The sequence below is a fragment of the Dermacentor silvarum genome, chromosome 1 (assembly GCF_013339745.2).
Source record: "Dermacentor silvarum isolate Dsil-2018 chromosome 1, BIME_Dsil_1.4, whole genome shotgun sequence".
NCBI lineage: Eukaryota > Metazoa > Arthropoda > Arachnida > Ixodida > Ixodidae > Dermacentor > Dermacentor silvarum.
Genome location: NC_051154.1, coordinates 444,842,613 through 444,857,421, shown reverse-complemented (window position 1 = coordinate 444,857,421; position 14,809 = coordinate 444,842,613). Strand labels below are relative to the sequence as shown.

Here is a 14,809-nt window from a genome sequence, read left to right as displayed (position 1 = left end):
AGTACCGCTCGTTAAACAGTGATAACGGTAGTAGCGCCGCTTCCTGTCATAGTGAGTTTCGCGCACGTTATCTATACACATCTGTCCCAAATAGCACGAAAACTTACGCCCACTCTATCGCCGACGTATCAAGAATAAGTGAATGGGCGCACACTTGAATATATGCGCAATGTATACGCACAATAAATGATGGACTACACCGATGGCGCACGAATGGTCGAAGCTGATTGTTACGTGACAGTCCACAAGAGTAAGCGAGTTACTAGTTGTAATATATATTTGCTACAAGGTATTACAATGTACAAAACAGCTACGTTTCAAGCCTTGTGCGCAGCAAGAACAAATCTATCGGAACTGAACACATCCGCGAGCGATTAGGCAGAAAATATTCAGATAGTGGCCGCACCGAGGAACTTCACTGAGTCAGAAACTGAGAAGCCACTGCTTCAAAATATTTGCCGAATAAAGAACAAAAAGCAAAACACACTAATCCTGACTGAAGTCATGAGCGGAATGTTTGCATACCTTGGAAAACATATTTAGCCCCTCTTTTAGAACAAGCACCATATACGCTGCTTGCGCCGTTTGGACATAGCTTAATCAGCTCCGAAAGCGCTTTTGCATGTTCTCTGAAGCTGTGATCAAAGCTTCGTGTCGTCCACCTAGTCACCATCTACGATATCTGCGAAAACAGAGGTTTTCTAAGCCGCGCCGGCGTCATACACTTCCATTGTAAACAAGGAGGCAGTTGAGGCAAGCAATGGACGCGTCACCACGTGATCAAACATGGCAGCGCCCACGGGATCGCCGCGAAAAGGGTCAATAGTCGGGCGCACTGGCGCAGCCAATGTCCGGTGGCTTCCGCGCGCCCCGACGTGCCCGGCGCCGAATTGGCTCCTGGCCCATTCGCGCGTTGGTCGCGTCGACTGCGCCGACCCACAATGCATTTCGCGCGAAGAAATAAAGGCGCCCACGCCGCTTCGCCCTTGCTTCGCCGACGGTCGCAAACAGCCGTTGAAAGCGTGCCCGGGCTTGGGACCGTTCTGCGCATGCTCCGAAGATAACAGCCAACGGCGCGCGCGTCGGAGAGCGTTTCGTCACCGGCCGCAAACGACGCTGGCCCGCGCGCCGGAAACGTCGGACTATAAACGGCCCTTAAATGCTAACTATATCGCATTGTTACCTTTCGTTTGACTCCTATCACCCAACCAAACCCCTTTATTTCACCATCATTAGTTCACTCTTAATTCACCTCATTTACCCCTACCCATTTTTTATCATTATGATTACCATCATCACTATAATTAATTCTTGGTTCTTGGCCACTTTTCGGGTTTTTCGACCCGTTTTTACGCTTTGTCATGCTAATTATCATAATTTGTCTCACAACAATCATGATCGCTTATAAATATTTATATTCCTTATGTAATTACCTATCGATTGACATATAATGTTATGGGGTTTGTAATGATCTTATTGAGTTATTGATTGTTTGTACGTATCTTTTACCGATTTTTCTCCGTATTTTGGCTCCACTTTTAACAGTGAAGCCATTTAAGCCAGCCGTAATTTATGGTGCGTAGCAAGACACTACCAAGAAAGAAAATAAATTTTCTTGCTGAGGCGGGAATTTAGCCCGCGTACCCCCGGTCTCAAGGCGAGCGTCGTAATCACTAGGCTATAGAACCACGCTTGCAGAACGCGCATTTATGCGAACCATATGATTGCGTTCGAGCGTCGTCGTCCACAGCTGGCGCGTTCGTAGGCTCTTGCTCTGCGAGGTGAAGAGGTTTTGCGCGCTACGAGAGCGAGAGAGAGACGCATTCACGGAGGGGGTCTCCTGGAACGCGGTGTCGGTGTTGCAAGCTGCGCTATGCAACGCGCAATGGCGGCCGTAAGTCCGAGACGCGCGAACAGAAATTATCATCATCATGAGTAATAAGATGAAAAGTTCGCGCGCAATTCCGGAAAATACTGGGCTACGATCACCCAGCTTAGCTGTTTCAAGCGTTGTGCGGCCGAGTGCAAGGTTATTTATCAAGTTCACCTCAAAACGAGACATATACGGCTTTCGCCTTAATATTTCCGTTCCACGGTGGAAGGCGCAGTAGTACAGTTTCCTTTATCTATATATATAATTGGTATTCGGTGGCCTGCCTAACAACGGCCCACAATTTCCATCGTAAGATTGCTTTGAACCCGATCGCTCAAGTGCCGCACTGTATGGAAGCCATAACAAGGAACCACATCACCTGCTCTAAGTAATATTCTCTATTTCGATCAACTATTTCTATCGCGCTTGCCAGAATTGTTGAGTTTAAGTAGCTTTCCTAACAAGTTTAATATTGAGCATGTTTCTTTTTACTTAATCTTGACTGCGTTCTTGTTAGAGACAAGATTTGTAAAAAAGTATCATCCCCGCCGATTACGATACTCCCTAATGGGAAATTTGAGCGCAGCGTTATACGTGTTTTTATTCCGCGATATATTGGCTGGTGGGGACAATCTGTCTCGCGCGGCACATTGCAAAAGGTTCATTCACACTATAGGCCGACACGACACCAGTTTTGGACTGCCGACTGTTGGCGACAGCGTTTTCCGTCCTTTAAACCGTTGGTCACAGCGTTTTCCATCCTGTAAAGTGCTGTCGCCAACAGTCGGCAGTCCAAAACTGGTGTCGTGTCGGCCTATAGTGTGAATGAGCCTAAACGGAGCGAACTTTAGGGTGACGTACTCGCTAATCGGGAGATAGCGAGAGGCAGTGTGCGGGTGACGCGTGGGCGCGATTCAGAGCAGCCGCCGCAGACATATCTCCGCTCATGCAGAGCTGTGTTTTGACGCGCTCGCCGCATGCCTTATCGATGGCGTCATCGCTGAACAGACGACGCGCGATACTCTGGCGCTATCTCGGAGCGATCGTCGCCACAGATAGCTCCCTACACACTAGCGGTAAAACGCACGCGGCGCGACGCCAGAGTACGCAGCTGATGATGATGATATGCGGCTGTTCCCTTTTAAGCGGGTGGCTTGTGGCCTAGCCGGAGCTGCAGCAGAGCGAGTACACCTAAAGTCCCTATATAAGAAAAGTACCGCCATCCTTTGATCAACGCCGCTTCTCTCTCTCCTGAATCGCCGATTGGACGATGATAGCGGCGCTTTTCACTTCTTTATATATATATATATATATATATATATATTTTTCCACCTCAGAGCCATGTTGAAAGTCCTCTGCGCAGCCGCAGTCGCCGCCGGCGGCGGCGGCGCGCGCCCGGCCTGAAAGCTTCAACGTAGACTTTCTAGGTGCGCCACCGTCGACTTGGCTTTCGCAAGCAAAAAGTAAAGAAAAAAGCAAGCGCTTTAGGAGAGGAGGCAGCGGAGGAAAGAGTAGATGGCGGTACCTTTCTTATATAGGGATTTTAGGCACACCAACTGGCGGCGGTCACGTGACAGCATGAAAATGTTGCCTCCTCTTTGTAGATGCGAGATGTCGCGTGATTTTTCCTTCATCTGCTGACAGGTCGCCGCTGTGTTTGCGTTCTTCGTCCTTCGTTCGTAACGCGAGTCATGTCTTAGGAAGATGACGACGTCATTGCCACTGATCATAATCATGTTCGTGTGCTATCTCCTGTTGCGGCGTCGCCGCGTTCCAAAGTCAAGGAGAATGAGGTACTGTGTGTCGCCTCCGCGTCCTTGTATTCAGGGTCCGTCTTGTCGTACAAAATCAGATATGGCGCACTGTCGCCAAAAACGTTTCCATCAGGACGTTGCAGTTGAGACTCATCATTAAAAAAATCAATCGCAAACAACGAAAATCGAAACAAGCCCGAACTAGACCAAACCAAGCTAATAAAACAAGCGGGAGCGAAAGCTGACGCAAGAAGACGATAGTACGAAACTAGTGGTCCGGCTGAGACCAGATACGAGTACGCATCGAGCGGTCGGGCGGGTCCGCATAACACCAGTTTCCCTCGAAGACGTCAGTGAAAGGGCCGCTTTCATTGGTCTCCGCCGTTCGCGGCTCGCGTCTTTCCTCTGTCCCGCTCCGCGTTCGCTCCTTCACCTTTCGCTGTGCTCTTTTTTTTTATTGCGATAGCAATTATATGGACACTCAAAAGCAGATTTCTGCCATCGGCGTCGGCGTCGCCGTCGCCGTGAGGTTCCGTATGACGTCAATGGAGATGAAATCGTCGCCGCGCGCCGAACGCTGTATGTGCGAGTGAAAGGGCGCGAGGGGCGCGCGCTTTCACGGGGAGTGAACGCACGGCGGAGAACAAACGCGCGTTCTGCGCCGTGCTCGCTTAAGGGCTGCAGAAGTAGGCGTCTCTTTCCTCCTTTACAATCACCATATATGTAGAGCAAACGCGCCTTCTTCCGACGCGCGAGAGGCCGTGGGGGAGGGGGGGGAGGGGGAGGGAAGGGAGGCGACGTTTAGCTGCGGCACCAAGTGCCTATTTATATCAGAGGCTCCGGCAACAGTCACCAACGCCGCACGCATTTTGAGCGAACGCGGGCAAAACGCCGACGGCGTCGACAACAGTTCTGCGTGTTGCCGGTGCTGCTGCATGTCCAAGTTTATACAGCTGATAAAGCTAATATCATTACTCCGTATAGCTCTCTACAAATTTGCTATCGCAATTGATGCTTCACCTTTCAGGTGAAACTGCGACAACTTTTTATTGCGATAGCGTGCCTTTTGGAGGAGGAGGAATAAACTTTATTTGGGTAGCAGACTTGTGAGACCTAGGCCTCTCTACCTAGATGATGACCTCGATCCCTTGGGCTCTGGCAGCATCTTCGGCCTGCTGGATTGCCTTAAGTTGGTCTTCCGGTGTAGAGCTGACCACCGCGGTCTCCCACTGCTCTCTGGTCTTGTGTGTTTTATTCTGTGTGGGTGTCCCAGGACAAGCCCAAGCCATATGTTGTAAGTCCGCCCTTTCTTGGCAAAATCTGCATCTATCGGTGTAAATTTCTGGATAGTAACGGTGGTAGGCCACCGGGTTCGGATATATTCCTGTTTGCAACAAGCGCCATGCCGTCGCTTGCCGTCTACTCAGCGAGGAGTGTGCCGGGGGGAAACGGGCACTGCCCAATTCATAGTGTTTCGTTATCTCGGTAAAGCTGGTCATCCGGTCTCTCTCCGTTCCCAGTATTTGCGTGTCACCTGCTCGGTGCGTCTGTTCTCGAGCCAGGTTGTGCGCTATTTCGTTCCCGGGAAGGGAGGAGTGTGCGGGTGCCCATATAATGTAAACATTTCGACCTTCACGAAAGTTGGCTAAAATTCTTAGCGCTTCCGGCGAGATTCTTCCTTTGGCATAGTTCTTGATGGTGGTCATCGAGTCGCTGACTAAGATGGTGGCCTCCGTGGAGGCTATTGCCAGTGCTAAGGCAGCCTCCTCCGCCACCTCAGCAATTCCTATTTTTACAGTGCCTCTAACTCTGGAGCACGGTGTAAGATATATACTCTTTAGGTGGGGGCACTTCTCGGCTTGCTTGCTAGACGTGATCGACCAGATAAAGTAGCAAGGGCGCGCGTCTATTGGGGCGATGACGGCAGCGGATACCTATCGGCGGAATGACGCAACTTCAGTTAGAACGCAGGCGAGAGCGTGCGCCTACAAGGAACGCGTGCATGCCCTCTCCCGGGTGACCTACTTTGGTGCGTCGCTCAATCATTTCGGATTTCCCGCGAACCGCCGGTTGCTATAACAACGGGAGATTAAACCAATAAAAAGCTTTCTGTGTTGAAGTAGCGTCGTACTGCCGATAGGTATCCGCTGCCGTCACCGGGCCGATCGGCGCGCGCCTTTGCTACTTTATCTGGTCGATCGAGTCTGGCGAGTGTCCTCACCTAAAGAGTATATATCTTACACCGTGCTCTGGAGTCACCCTGTAGACTGGTAGCAACTATCGACATACTCTGTCTATTTGTGTACTCCGCCGCATCCACATAGACCACGTCCCTGATACTACTGAATATTTTGTGAAGAGCTCTTGGTCTTGCGATTCTTCTATCTTCGTGAAATTCCGGGTCCATGTTTCTGGGGATTGGGAGTATTGAGAGATGTTCCCTTATTTTCCTTGGGATGTCTCCCCGCAGTCCGTGCTGTGGTTCGTAAGATATTCCGATGTCGTCTAAGATGTGTTTGCCCCTCAAACTCTGCGTAAGTCTTTCATACTGTGGCACTCTCTGGGCCTCAATAAGTTCGTCTAATGTGTTGTGCACGCCGAGCGCTAGCCAACTCTTGTTTGACGTATTTGCTGGAAGTCGTAAGGCTTGCTTATACGCCTTTCTAATGATACATTCTATCTTGGCTTTCTCCGCAACGTAGAGCTTAAGGTGAGAGACCACATATAAATACGACTGATTACGAATGTTTCTATTAATCGAATAAGATTGTGCTGTTGCATGCTATAGTTCCTGTTGGATATCCACTGTATTAGTCTAATTGTTTGGTGAACACTATTATCCAGTAGTCTAATAGTTTCTCCATTATGACCATTTTCGGATGTGCGGAGTCCCAGTATTCTTAGGCTCTCCACTATCGGTATCCTGGTGCCTTCTACTGTGACCTCAACGTCCGGCCTTTCCTTAATGCTTTTTCGACCTCTGCATGTGGGTCTATAAAGCAGAAGCTCTGATTTTTGAGAGGAACATCGCAGTCCCATGTCTCTGATGTAGTCTTCGACCGTGTTTACTGCTGTTTGGAGGATCTCTTCCACATGCCCATCGCTTCCAGCCGCCACCCAGTGGGTGATGTGGTCCGCGTATAGGCTGTGTCCGAGTCCTTCCATTTTTTCCAGTCTCGCAGGAAGACCAATCATTGCCACGTTGAATAGAAAGGGGGATAGGACCGACCCCTGCGGAGTACCCCTATTACCTAGTTTGATCTCATCCGATTTGGTTCCTCGAATTGTAATCACTGCCGTACGATCCGTCAAGTCTTTGATGTACGCGTATGTTTTACGTCCTACATCGAGCTCTTGGCGATTTTGTAGTACTGTCTAGTGCGTGACAGTGTCAAAGGACTTTGTTAGATCGAGCCCTAGTATCGCCTTGGTAACTAGTGTTTTCGCGCCCGCATCTATAATGTGATGTTTCAGTTGGAGCATATAATATCCTGCGTCGATAACTTTGGTCGACATCCAACCATGCTATGTGGGTAAAGTCCTCCACCATCCATGTATCGGGTGAGGCGTGTGTGAACCACATGTTCTATGAGTTTACCGACGCAGGTTGTTAGCGATATGGGCCTTAAGTTTGTCAGTTGTAGTTTCTTTCAGGCTTCGGTGTAAAGATGATTTGGGCTGCTTTCCATTGACTTGGAATGCTACCTTGCTCTGAACGCGCCGCCGACGCTCGCCGTAGTAACAGGCGCCCAAAAGCTGAGCTCTAAAAGCACACCACTGAATGTAAAAATTTAGTTATTTTGGGTATTTTCCCTTCCGTGTCGGCAGAATACTCTGCGAACACGCACAATCACCAAGGTAAACTGGTAGCGAAGCTTCCATAGAAGCCCACATGTCAAGAAAATGGCGGCTCGTTGCAACCGTCGCCATCTACGTTGCAACCGTCCCCATCTAAAAAAAGTGACGTCACAACCGAAAATGGCAGTGACGTCAAGATATTATGCTGCTTGGCGCGAGTACTTGAATTTCTTTAGGGTCCGGAATTTCGACCGCTAGACCAGCAGTTATTTTTCTTTTGAGGCTGAGGCGACCTTGCGACTCGCCTCAGCTGAAGTGCCAGCATGTCATTAAACTATATTAGTGGCGTACGTCTTAATGTGAACATAATAAGGCTGTTACTGACGGCAATTGCTCCTGTAGTTTCCCCAGGAAGGTGAGCGACTAGGATGGAAATCAATGACAGTGCCACAGAGGTTTCAAAAGCAACTTCACTTTTATTCTTCTAGAATAATGCAAGTAATGTAATTGACCAAACAAAACATGTTTCAATGGATGAAAAGTACTATGGCCAGCACGCAGTCCTAATGTATAACATCATATGCGAATATGAAAGAATCTCAATAACATTGTCAAGAACGGATGCAGCGCAGCACCTCAGCAGTCTTTCCCCTATTATAACTCTAAGAAAATCGAATACACCAGAGTTTACCAACCGGAGCCTATATGCCATGAACCCACAGATGCAATTGCAACTTTTACCCGGTTTAAACGACAAGAAGAAGCCTTACTGTACCGGCTGCGAATAGGAGTTTCTTTTACAAACTCCTATTCATTCCTGATTGGAATGGCGGTACGTGCCAACTGCAGCACATGTGGTGTTGAGGAAACCACCAGACAGCTGTTATGTAACTGCCCCAGATAGGAAGATGAGAGGAGTGCCCTTCGGACGGCTTTGGAGCACTTAGACGACAGACCTTTTACGGAGGAGAAGATCTTGGGCCCGTAGCCTCGTGCGTCTGCTATGTGCATGGCTACAAATGCGCTGCTGCGTTTTTTGAGGTGCAGAGGCCCGTATGACCGCCTGTGACGAAACTCAGCGATGAACGCTTGACTGTGCAAATGTGCAGGGTGTGAACTTGTCTACTACTAATGTCTCCTCTTTCAATCCCTTTTCCCCCTTTCCCAGTGCAGGGTAGCCTACCGGGCTCCGCCTGGTTAACCTCCCTGCCTCTCCCTTATGAATTTTCTCTCTCTCTCTCTCTCTCATATGCGAAACCTTTTCACAGAATCAATCCCAATTCCGTGCGACAACATGTATATACATCCAACAGGGATAAGACATGACAATATTGCCTCACATTATGATTTAGAAAACATTCGACTTACTAATTTTGCTGCCCGGCGGACACTCAGAGCCGGTGTTACGGAGAGTGAATGAACATGCACGACGAGACACAGCGCGTCGGATGCCGCAGCGTGAACTTGCACGATAAAAAAAAAAAAACCTGGACTCCCACCTTTCGCCAGTGAATGCCGTGCGCTAGGTCACGCAAAATTTGAAGTGCAGCGCACGCCACGTTTTCAGCAAACACGCAAGGAAATAGAAGAAACTCTGATGAAACCGCCGCGTTCAAGCGAGCAACGCCACTCCGCACGACATAACAACTGGTTTGCACAGTCTTGCCAAGCCTTGCACCCGAATCACTGATTGGTAGGGGTCACCAAGAACGAACTAATAAATTGTGAAATGGAAACAAAATGAACAGTTGTTGATTTAGTAGAGGAAAAGTATTTGACACGGAATATTTACTCTACTCTGATTTGAAGTGTTCTAATTGTTTTTTCACACAGGTTTCCTAGTTTCAGTGTTTGTCCCCCCCCCCCTCCCCTCATCTAGTCGCGCTTCAATCATGTACCACGAACTGATATCTCTGGCGCTAGGTTTTGGCGCGCTTTTCGTTCCAAGCTTCGCGACCGCTGCAATCGACCTTGCGATCCCTACTAATAGCGGCTCAACCTGTCGAGGTGTCCAAATTGAAACGCGCCAAGCGTCTCAAGACGCTGGCTTGCAGGCAAAAAATTCATAACGACGTTCTATGCCGCTTGTCTTGTCGATGCATGCGTCCGTGGCGTAAAGGTTTCAATGTCGGGCTTTTGTGCTAGAGGTGTTCGAATACTGCCGGCGGACGATTTTATTAATGTTTATTTAATTCTTTATTACACAGTACTTTGTTGAAAATGATGCATTTACAAAGTCTAAGTCACGTTTGAAGCCACAAGGCCGACGTATGGGCAAGTCCATGTACATCCCATAATTCCCATGCTGACTGAACCGCCCCGATTGCAGCTCCCGCAGACACTAGAGCCAGAGCTCTCTTAAGTAATTATTGTATGAAACTATGTATTGGGTCGTTTCTTAGCTTTCGTCTTGCTACGCCAGTTGTCAGCACATGCCTTAGTGGTTTGCTTTGCCTCCTCATAGAGGGCTCGGGAGTTTTTAGGCACGGACATTGAAAAATGTATGGGAGGGTAGACATATAAAGCTCCGCTATAAAATGAAAAGAATTCTTACATAACACGGGCCCCCATTTTCTAGCTTGCGGACTGAAATATATATGGCTAACAGGCGTTTAGGAGAAATGCATGGTTAATTCGCTCAAAATTCTCAGTAGTACGCATGAGTAGATCAGCACGTGGCGACAATTGCATCGTCTCCAGGCAAACTATACGCGCCATTGTTGATGCCGAGGTAGTTCTTTTTACAGCGAAGCTTTATATGGCTAGTTTCTAGCGTATTGATGTCCGTATAGACCAAAAACCATCGGCCGAACCCGAAGATAGTACAATACCGGGCCGACCCGCGGCGGAGATGAAGCAGGCTTCAAGCACTCCGCCAACTTGCAAAAATAAGTTTAATATCTTGGGTCGAAATATAACCCGTAGCAGATATTAGGCTGATAGGAACATATACTACACTTTGACCCGCGTTGGTCATGTCTACGTCCGCTTCATAGAAGTGTACGCCATCCCGCGTATTCAAACTAGTGCCTACCAACCTGAGTGTCTTTCTCCTGACGTCATGCTGTACGTATATATAGGCTGCTTTCCTCAGTCTGCCCTGACTGTGAAATGGGTAGGTCACGTGTTGTGTGGTCTGAAGAAGAACAGCGTGCCGACCAAGAACGACGGCGTGAAGAGAAAAGGGAATGGATGCGGCGGCAGCGGAATGAGACCACCGACGATGAGCGGACCGCGGACGCCAAGCGTAAGCGTGCTGCCCGCCAGGACCACGAGGCTGAAAGAAATGCGAACCGTCCACGTGGCCCCGATCTCGCAAACTTGGAACGTTTCATAGTAGCAACGGTCAATCACATACACAGCTTCGCTGGTCAATCCACCTTCACAGAGTAGAATACACTGATTTTTTTCCCTTTTTTTCCGCCGCGATGAGCTTAAAGGCTGGTGTTTTGCTGCTTCGACTCCAATCTGGGGGCTGTCTACAAAAGCGCAAATGTTCTTAGAATCAGGTGCAAGTAAAATAATTCAGAAAGGTTAAAAAAAGCGCTCCACTACGGGGTTTCTAATTGCCCTTGTGTTGTTTCAGGACGTCAAGCGCCATCGATCAATCAGTATTTCTTCAGTTAATGTTCACACCTCACCATATACTGGCTGTTTGTCGAAACCCGACTGTACATGTGACGTGTGCGTGGGTATGTAACTTTCTATCTTAGGAATTAAGAACGGCCGGGCATTTTGATCACCCAAATTTGAACTGATTAATATATTTTTTTCTTACGGAAACGTACAGGCACCACGTAAAAGAGAAAGAAAAGCAGGCTAGCAATTGTATTCTGAGAGGGAAACCACGTTGATCCGTTTCAAGGAAATAAGAATAGACAGAAGAAGCACAGCGCAACGCCCCACGTTACACGGGACAGATAATCAATACATGGCCATTCCGCGAAATAGTAGGCTCTTATGTGATATAGACTTTCAAAGTTTCTCAAGTATACTATCGCTGCCTCCTTGTGCACGGGGATTCAGCTCCCTTACCCTTTCTGGGGTAATGGGATAGGAAGAGAGGACATAAATTACCCGATCGGTCGAAACAACAGTACATAGGCTTCGGCTAGGCACTGCCTATACTAAAAGCTTCCTGTATAGGATAAGAAAAACTAATAGTGCTACATGCTCATGTGCAGAGGCTGAAGAAGACATAGAACACCTTCTTCTACACTGTAAAAAACATGATGCTCCCCGTAAGAAGCTTTCAGAAAAACTACATGGCTTGGATAGACGACCACTATCCATAGGAAACATTTTGGGTCCACGGCCGACAGAAAAACTACAAAACATCGCTGCGCGCGCCTTGGTCCAATTTTTGGAGGAATCAAAAATATCACAAGAATACTAAGTTAGATATTAGTTATTGCTGGTATTGTTATTAACAGGCACTCTTGATTACATGTTTACTGTGTCTTCGTGTTCATGCGGCATTTGTGTATGCGCACAAGACTGTTGTATTTAATCACAGCATTCAAGAGGGACCTAATTCGCAAGTGCCCAACATCTTCTTTGTGAACTTGGTTTTGAGAACATTTATGGTTTGTGAACTCATGTGTTGTGTGTGAACACTTCAGTTTTGTGAGTATTTATGTTATGTGAACTCTTGTGTTGCGCACACATTTATTTATATTTCAGCCAAGACTTTGTACGTGAATGTTCGTACATGTGGTTATTAGTCCAGTTTGGTGATTTTTGACAACATTCTGAGGACAACTATCATGCAAGAGAAGAGGAGTAGCCGGCGCCACATATAGGCACCAACCTCTCCTTAAATATATTTATTAAAAAATAGAGGACATGAACATAAACGACGTAATACACGTGCATAATCTAGCTGTGGCATGCAGCGTACTCAAAATCTTATTATGCAGGCCCGTAGACCTCAGAAACTGGAGCAGCGAAGATATAGTCTTCTGCGCAGAGTTCCTTTGGGTCCGTGGGCCTAAACTTTCTCTTCTAATAGTGGATGATTGTCCAGTCTACCGAGTACTGCGCACATTAGTTGCCTCTCGGTGCTATATGACCCGTGCCAGGGGCGTAGCCTATACTTAAACGACATTGTCGCCTACTCACGCACCTTCGAAGAACACCTCGTCCACCTGAGTGGCGTCCTCGGAAAACACAAGGCGGCTGGGCTCACACTCAAACCTGGGAAGGCGCAAATCTGCAGAGCTCAAGTGAGCTTGCTCAGTTATCGGAAAGGGCACAAGTATCACCAGACCCGGAGAGCAATCCAAGAGTTTTCTGCACCAAAACATGTGAGGGGGGTGGGCCAGCTCCTCGGGATGGTTGGCTCGCCAGTTAATTCTCAATTATCGGCGTACGCCTGCAAGCCCCTTTAGCGCAATTGTTGAAGAAGAGAGCGTCCTGGGAATGAGAAGAAGATCAGCAGTCGAATTTTCAGCAGCTTTCTCAAGCTGTCGCCGACACCGAGTCAATGAATGAAGCTGCCAGGCCTAAATAGGCCCTTTGTTATTCAGACAGAGGTCTGTAACCACGGGGTATATAGGCGCAATACTCCTCCAAATGGAGGGGGCTCAGCTGCGACCCGTGGCATTTGCGAGCCGTGCGCTGACGTCAACAGTGCACAACTACTCAGTGACGGGGAAAGAATGTTTGGCTATCATCTACGCACTCTGATAATTCCAGATACACTTAGAGGGAACGAGGTTCACTGTGCAAACCAAACACATGGCCTTGCAATGGCTAACCAGGCTACACGCGAGCCCAGCAGGAAAGGCTTGCACGATAGGCCCAGATGTTACAGTGCTTCGAATTCGAGGTGCGCTATCGCAAAGGGGCCGACGCACTTGCACTGGCGCCGCGGTTAACGACACCCCGTCGGTGTCGCTGAGGGGGAAGAAGCCGAGGCGGTGGCGGCAGGTCCGCTACTTGTCCCTTCACGTAAAAGGCCGATTTGCTCGATCCGCCCATCGCCGGAAGCCGCCCCGCACGCGAGTGGTCGAGCGAAAAATTGCACATATCGAATACTTCTGCACAAATTTTGGTTTTCACTGTGTAAAGACTAAACCGAAATTTGTGCACATTGCAGTAACATAATAAATCTGCCAACGCTGCTTCACAGCGATTTATGCATTTTGCGTTTTCTGTCGCCGTGGCCCAAAATCGAGTCCGATAAGGTTGACAACAACCGATAATCCTTGATAAGGGACGGATCGAGTGCGATAAGGTTGATAACGACCGATAAGGACTGATAAAGGTTCGATCGAGTCCGAGACCGATAAGGGTTTATATTGGTCATATCACGAGATAAAGCATTACAAGGACAATAAAGCATACATTTAACGAACCGTCTACTGCTTCATCAATCGCGGTAAGCAACATACGTCCAGTGTTGCCAGGTCCGACGAGGCGGCGTAGCCAAAAGCTAGAGAAGTTGTAGCCCAAATGTAGCCAAACACGAAAAAAGTGCAAAATATTTCGTAGCCTTATATAGCCATTTTTATTTTCAGTTTTATTTGCGCATACATCTTCAAATTCGACTACGGCAATCCTTTTTTTGCACAATCCGTCGTAACAAAATGTCCCTTGGCGGTCGGCCCTTGACATCAACAATCGCGACATTGTGCTTGCACAGAACTCATTTTGGTTGGGCCCGGAAGCTCTTAAGTTCCAGCGAATCGCTGCAGAGGGCGAGATCACTGCTTTTATTTATGACAGATAGTACTAAGTTATTTTTAGTTATTTACAGTAATATTACCTACGAACTCTGCTTTTTGGCTGTCGTGAACGCAAAATAATGTTACGATCGTCGAAATCTCACGTCATATCTGCCTACGGCGTAGAAGTTCAGCTGTCCAGCGATCTGCGACGTGCTCACAGCTCCTTTTTTTTATGAGCTAAAACAAGTCTTTCGTGCTATGATATCTCGTGTTATTTGTCTCATCGTCCTGTCTTGTTTGCTCGTTTTTTTCAGTTAGCTTGGCACGGGTTAGTTGGTACATGCTCTATATACTGTCCATTTACATCAACCTGGCCGCTATCTTAGGTCTCTAGCACGGCGAGAACATGCGTTAAAATAAAGTGTGAGACATTAGATGCCCCTCGATGTCTGAATCGGTGTAAGCGAAGCTTTAAAAGATTACTGCGCAAACGGCACACCAGTGTAAGAAGCATGCAGTCGTTTTCGGCGACGAGCACGTTCCGAACGTAACTCGCTCGAAATGGTAAAAGCCGCGACGGCGCACAAAGAGCAAAGGTAAACAACACTTTGACAACAATGGTTGTGCTGTAAAAACCTGTTACTGTCAAAAAGCAAACCATGTTGATGTGAATAAAATTTTAGAATAGGGGCCCCCAAAGTTAGGGGCCCCAA

General features: G+C 48.0%; 1 pseudogene; it reads right to left on the bottom strand.

Moving 5' to 3' along the window:
- Positions 1-10,222: 10,222 nt before the first annotated feature.
- Positions 10,223-10,428, bottom strand: LOC119437802 (U2 spliceosomal RNA; annotated as a pseudogene).
- Positions 10,429-14,809: the final 4,381 nt, after the last annotated feature.